We start from the raw sequence: 6,951 nt of genomic DNA on the forward strand, positions 1-6,951 counted from the left end.
TCTTTCTCAAACTACAAAATTTTTTTAATTGTTGAAACTACATTAGAAGTAGATAAATATGAAGGACAAAGCAGTTTGAGAGAAGGAATTAATTTTATTGCAAAATCTGAATTCATGCATAACTTGTCAAATAGATAGTGATGTGTCGTTCGTGAGCGATTCGTTTGATATGAACCAATTTTGTATATGACTCCGGAGTTACGAGTTGTCTCAGTGAGTGATACGTTCATTTTCATGCAGTACCCTTCCTCACCACATGGCAGGCGGCAGCTTCATAAGCTCAGTCAGCAGGACAGGAAACAATATTGATTCGTTCACGACTCAACTCCTCGGGTGACGGGTCCTCGCACAGGAAACAGTATTGATTCGTTCATGACTCAACTCCTCGGCTGATGGGTCCTCGCACAGGAAACAGTATTGATTCGTTTACGACTCAACTCCTTGGGTCTTCGCTCATTTGTCACGTTTCAAATTCTACGTTTCATTTGACAGGCTGAAGAGCAGTAGGCACAACAGTTCGTTCACAAACCGGATCATTAATCTCATAGACTATTCTACCATCAACAACTTGGAAACCACAATCGACTCTCTAGATGCAAAAAAAGCATTTGATGGAGTGAACTGGAAATTTTTATTCGCAGTATTAAACAAATTCGGGTTTGGGTCACACTTCATCAACTGGATAAGGATATTATATAGCTCCCCAAATGCAAGTGTCAGGACAAATGATCAAACTTCTCCAAGCTTCAGTCTGCAGAGAGGTAAAGTGTAGCATCCCTGCATGCCCCACACTGTGTATACTGGGTGACTTAGACAACATCAACATGGAAATTAACTCAGCACACATGGTTCTCACAGTGTTATGTATCGCAAAGAAAACTATTCTCATGAACTGGAAAGCGAAGAACAATCTGTGTAAACCATCCATCCATCCATTTTCTATACCGACAGTCCGTTAATCGGGTAGCGGGTGGGCTGGAGCCTATCCCAGCAGTCATTGGGCGAAAGGCAGGGTACACCCTGGACAGGTCGCCAGTCCATCGCAGATCTGTGTAAACCAGTTTAGAAATTTTCTTATAGATTATATTAGCATGGAAACAATGTCTGCCTCCTCAAAACATCAATTGGCTGAATTTCATTGTCTCTGGTCCCCTCTGATTAGCTTTATCACATAGTGGTGGTGGTGGGTTGCTGTCCCGTCGCTCTGGGCGGTTGGGTATGTGCTGGGGGGGGCTGTGTGGCATCGGGCGTCTGGTGGTCTCTCGGGTCGTGGGGACCGGGTTGGTCATTGCTGGGGGGGACTGTGTGTCGGGCTTGGAGGGCAGTTTTGGGGGCTTGCGGGTGGGGCTGTCTTGCAGTGTGGGGCGGGGTCCCTTAGGGGCCTTGGGGTGGTGGCTGCTGGCTCTATGCCGGGTGGTCGGGCCGCTCTGGCGTGGGTGGCGGTGCTGTGCCTGGACCCTGGTGGCTGGGCACTGCCGTGCGCCCGGGGGGGGGCCCTGCCTGTGCCTGGGGGGGCTGGGTTGCCCTGGACGCGCCACAGTATGGGTGGGTTGGTGCAGGTCCTGGTTTCGGGCTAGTTGCTCTGTGACCTCTAAGGTGTCCGCAGATGGTTGGGTTTTTTTCAGGGTGTTAGGGTGTGCGGTGGGGGGGGCGGTATTTTTCCCCTATTGGGGGGGGGGCTGGGTGATGGTGGGTCTCAGGCCAGGGCTGCTGCGACTGGTGTGACCGGGTGGTTTGTTTGTTTGTTTTTTGTAGAGGTCCTCCAGGGTGGGGTTGGGTTGAGTGGGGTGGGGCGGGATGGGTACCTTCTGGAGGTACAATATCTCCTGGAATATGGTCGCTGCAGGCCCTGAGCCTGGTGGACATCAGGCCCTCCTGCCCTGTGTTGGCTCCCAGGTAGCGGGGATGCCTATTGCAGCCAGTCCCTGGCTGGGTAAGAAAAGGTGTGAATGCCCAACCATACATCATCAAAAGCAGGAGTGGATGTGTTCGGCTACAAGAAGGTTTGAATGTCCGACCATAGTTTGTAAAAAGCGGGTAAGAAAAGGTTCGAATGCCCGAACATACACCATCAAAAGAGGGAGCGGAGGTGTTCCGCTGTAAGTAGGTGTGAATGTCCGACCATAGTTGGTAAAAAGCGTGTAAGAAAAGGTTAAAATACCCGACTGTACACAATCAATAGCGGGAGCGGAGTTGTTCCGCTACTAAAAGGTGTGAAAGTCCGACCATGGTTTGTAAAAAGCGGGTAAGAAAAGGTACGAATGCCCGACAATGTATGATCAAAAGAGGGAGTGGAGGTTTTCGGCTGCAAGAAGGTGTGAATGTCCACCTATAATTACTGAAAAATGGGTAAGACAAGGTGCGAATGCCCAACCATACATAATCAAAAGCAGGAGTGGATTTGTTCGGCTACAGGAAGGTTTGAATGTCCGACCATAGTTTGTAAAAACCGGGGAAGAAAAGGCTCGAAAGCCCGACTATACACCATCAACAGCGGGAGTGGAGGTGTTCAGCTGCAAGAAGGTCTGAATGTCCATCAATAATTGCTAGAACATATGAAAGAAAATTTTCGAATATCAAACCACACGGAAAGGTGGAGCGGAAGAAGGTGTGAATGTCCGACTATATTTGGTGAAAAGCAGGTGAAGCAAGGTCTGAATGCCCAACCTTACATCATCAAAAGCGAGATCAGAGGTGTTTGGCTGCAAGAAGGCCATAGTTTGCCAAAAGCGGGTAAGGTGCGAATGACCGACTAAATATCAACAAAAGTGGGGGCGGAGGTCTTCGGATGCAAGTGGGTTTGAATATCCCACCATACAAGTGGTGGAGAGGAAGCTGTGAATGGCCTACCATAGTAAAAAGCGGGTGAGAAAAGGTGCTAATGTCAAACCATACATGATCAAAAGAGGGAGCGGAGGTTTTCGGCTGCAAGAAGGTCTGAATGTCCAACCATAATTTGTAAAAACCGGGGAATAAAAGGCTCGAAAGCCCGACTATACACCATCAAAAGCGGGAGCGGAGGTGTTCAGCTGCAAGAAGGTCTGAATGTCCATCAATAATTACTAGAAAACATGAAAGAAAATTTTCGAATATCAAACCACAAGGAAAGGTGGGAGCGGAAGAAGGTGTGAATGTCCGACTATATTTGGTGAAAAGCAGGTGAAGCAAGGTCTGAATGCCCAACCTTACATCATCAAAAGCGAGATCAGAGGTGTTTGGCTGCAAGAAGGCCATAGTTTGCCAAAAGCGGGTAAGGTGCGAATGACCGACTAAATATCAACAAAAGTGGGGGCGGAGGTCTTCGGATGCAAGTGGGTTTGAATATCCCACCATACAAGTATGGTGGAGAGAAAGCTGTGAATGGCCTACCATAGTAAAAAGCGGGTGAGAAAAGGTGCGAATGTCAAACCATACATGATCAAAAGAGGGAGCGGAGGTTTTCGGCTGCAAGAAGGTCTGAATGTCCAACCATAATTTGTAAAAACCGGGAAAGAAAAGGCTCGAAAGCCCGACTATACACCATCAAAAGCGGGAGCGGAGGTGTTCAGCTGCAAGAAGGTCTGAATGTCCATCAATAATTGCTAGAAAACATGAAAGAAAATTTTCGAATATCAAACCACACATGATCATAAGCGGGAGAGGAGGTCTTCAGCTGCAAGAAGGTGTGAATGTCCACCCATAATTACTGAAAAATGGGTAAGAAAAGGTGCGAATGCCCAACCATACATAATCAAAAGCAGGAGTGGATTTGTTCGGCTACAGGAAGGTTTGAATGTCCGACCATAGTTGGTAAAAAGCGGGTAAGAAAAGGTTAGAATGCCCGAACATACACCATCAAAAGAGGGAGCGGAGGTGTTCCGCTGTAAGAAGGTGTGAATGTCCGACCATAGTTGGTAAAAAGCGGGTAAGAAAAGGTTAAAATACCCGACTGTACACAATCAATAGCGGGAGCGGAGTTGTTCCGCTACTAAAAGGTGTCAAAGTCTGACCATGGTTTGTAAAAAGCGGGTAAGAAAAGGTGCGAATGCCCGACAATGGATGATCAAAAGAGGGAGCGGATGTTTTCGGCTTCAAGAAGGTCTGAATGTCAAACCATAATTTGTAAAAACCGGGGAAGAAAAGGCTCGAAAGCCCGACTATACACCATCAAAAGCGGGAGCGGAGGTGTTCAGCTGCAAGAAGGTCTGAATGTCCATCAATAATTGCCAGAAAACATGAAAGAAAATTTTCGAATATCAAACCACACATGATCATAAGCGGGAGAGGAGGTGTTCAGCTGCAAGAAGGTGTGAATGTCCACCCATAATTACTGAAAAATGGGTAAGAAAAGGTGCGAATGCCCATCGAATGCGAATGCCCATCTTCAAAAGCAGGAGTGGATGTTTTCGGCTACAAGAAGGTTTGAATGTCCGACAATAGTTTGTAAAAAGCGGGTAAGAAAGGGTTTGAATGCCCAACCATACATCATCAAAGGCAGGACTGAATGTGTTCGGCTACAAGAAGGTTTGAATGTCCGACCATAGTTTGTAAAAAGCGGGTAAGAAAAGGTTCGAATGCCCGAACTTACACCATCAAAAGAGGGAGCGGAGGTGTTCAGCTGCAAGAAGGTCTAAATGGCCATCAATAATTGCTTGAAAACATGAAAGAAAATTTTCGAAATCAATCTGCACATGATCATAAGTGGGAGAGGAGTTGTTCAGCTGCAAGAAGGTGTGAATGTCCAACCATAATACCTGAAAAATGGGTAAAAAAAAGGTGCGAATGCCCAACCATGCATCATCAAAAGCAGGAGTGCATGTGTTCAGCTACAAGAAGGTGTGAACGTCCGACCAAAATTTGTAAAAAGCAGTTAAGAAAAGGTTTGAATATCCAACCAAACATAATCAAAAGCGGGGGCAGAGCTGTTCGACTGCAAGTAGGTGTGAATGTCCAGCCATAATTACTCACAAACGGGTAAGAAAAGGTAGTATTGCCAGACCATACATGATCAAAACAGGGAGCGGAGGTGGTTCAGCTGCAAGAAGGTGTGAATGTCTGACTAAAGTTCAAATATATTAACAAAAGCGGGGGGAGAGGTCTTCGGATGAGAGTGGTTGAGAATTTCCAACCATAATCTATAAAATGCGGTGAAAAAAAAGGTGTGATAGAACACTAAAAGGTGGAGCGGAAGTGTTCGGCTGCAAGAAGGTGTGAATGTCCGACTATATTTGGTGAAAAGCAGGTGAAGCAAGGTCTGAATGCCCAACCTTACATCATCAAAAGCGAGATCAGAGGTGTTTGGCTGCAAGAAGGCCATAGTTTGCCAAAAGCGGGTAAGGTGCGAATGACCGTCTAAATATCAACAAAAGTGGGGGCGGAGGTCTTCGGATGCAAAGTGAGTGTGAATATCCCACCATACAAGTATGGTGGAGAGGAAGCTGTGAATAGCCAACCATATTTTGCAAAAAGCTGGTGAGAAAAGGTGCAAATGTCCAACCATACATGATCAAAACAGGGAGCGGAGGTGTTTGGCTGCGACAAGGTGTGAAAGTCCACCCATAATTAATGAAAAGTGGGCAACAGGTAGGTTCGAATGCCCAACCATACATCATCAAAAGCAGGAGTGGATGTGTTCGGCTACAAGAAGGTTTGAATGTCCGAGCATAGTTTGTAAAAAGCGGGTAAGAAAAGTTTGAATGCCCAAACATACACCATCAAAAGAGGGAGCGGAGGTGTTCCGCTGTACGAAGGTGCGAATGTCCGACAATGTATGATAAAAAGAGGGAGCGGAGGTTTTCGGATACAAGAAGGTTTGAATGTCCGACCATAATTTGTAAAAAGCGGGTAAGAAAAGTTTCGAATGCCCGACTATGCACAATCAAAAGTAGGAGCGGAGGTGTTCCGCTGTAAGACGGTGTGAATGTCCGACCATAGTTGGTAAAAAGCGGGTAAGAAAAGGTTAAAATACTCGACTGTACACAATCAATAGCGGGAGCGGAGTTGTTCGGCTACAAGAAGGTGTGAAAGTCCGACCATGGTTTGTAAAAAGCGGGTAAGAAACGATTCGAATGCCCGAATATATACCATAAAAAGCGGAAGCGGAGGTATTCCACTGCAAGAAGGTGTGAACGTCCGACCGAAGTTTGTAAAAAGCAGTTAAGAAAAGGTTCGAATATCGAACCAAACATAATCAAAAGCGGGAGCAGAGCTGTTCGACTGCAAGTAGGTGTGAATGTCCAGCCATAATTAGTCACAAACGGGTAAGAAAAGGTAGTATTGCCAGACCATACATGATCAAAACAGGGAGCGGAGGTGGTTCAGCTGCAAGGTGTGAATGTCTGGCTAAAGTTTGTAAAAAGCGGGTAAGACAAGGTGCGAATGCCCGACAATGTATGATCAAAAGAAGGAGCGGAGGTGTTCGGCTGCAAGGTCTGAATGTCCAACCATAATTTGTAAAAACCGGGTAAGAAAAGGCTCGAAAGCCCGACTATACATCATCAAAAGCGAGAGCGGAGGTGTTCAGCTGCAAGAAGGTGTGAATGTTCGACTAAAGTTTGTAAAAAGCTTGTAAGATGAGGTGCGAAGGCCCGACAATGTATGATCAAAAGCGGGAGCGGAGGTGTTCAGCTGTGAGTAGGTGTGAATGTCCGACCATAATTGCTGAAAATTGGGTCAGAAAAGGTAAGAATACTGGACCATACATCATCAAAAGCGGGAGAGGTGTTGTTCGGCTGCAAGAAGGTGTGAAAGTCCGACAATGGTTTGTAAAAAGCGGATAAGAAAATGTACGAATTTCCGAAAATACATCATCAAAAGCGGAAGCGGAGGTGTTCGGATGCAAGAAGGTGTGAACGTCCGACCAAAGTTTGTAAAAAGCAGTGAAAAGCGAGAAAAAGCTTTTCCTGAGTTCTTGGGATTTTGCTTTTAAAATGCATTTCTTCACTCAAACTATGTTAAAACTGATTTGTCCTT

Source organism: Leuresthes tenuis, unplaced genomic scaffold (genome assembly GCF_036924035.1).
Source record: "Leuresthes tenuis unplaced genomic scaffold, fLeuTen1.0.hap1 SCAF_19, whole genome shotgun sequence".
Lineage (NCBI taxonomy): Eukaryota > Metazoa > Chordata > Actinopteri > Atheriniformes > Atherinopsidae > Leuresthes > Leuresthes tenuis.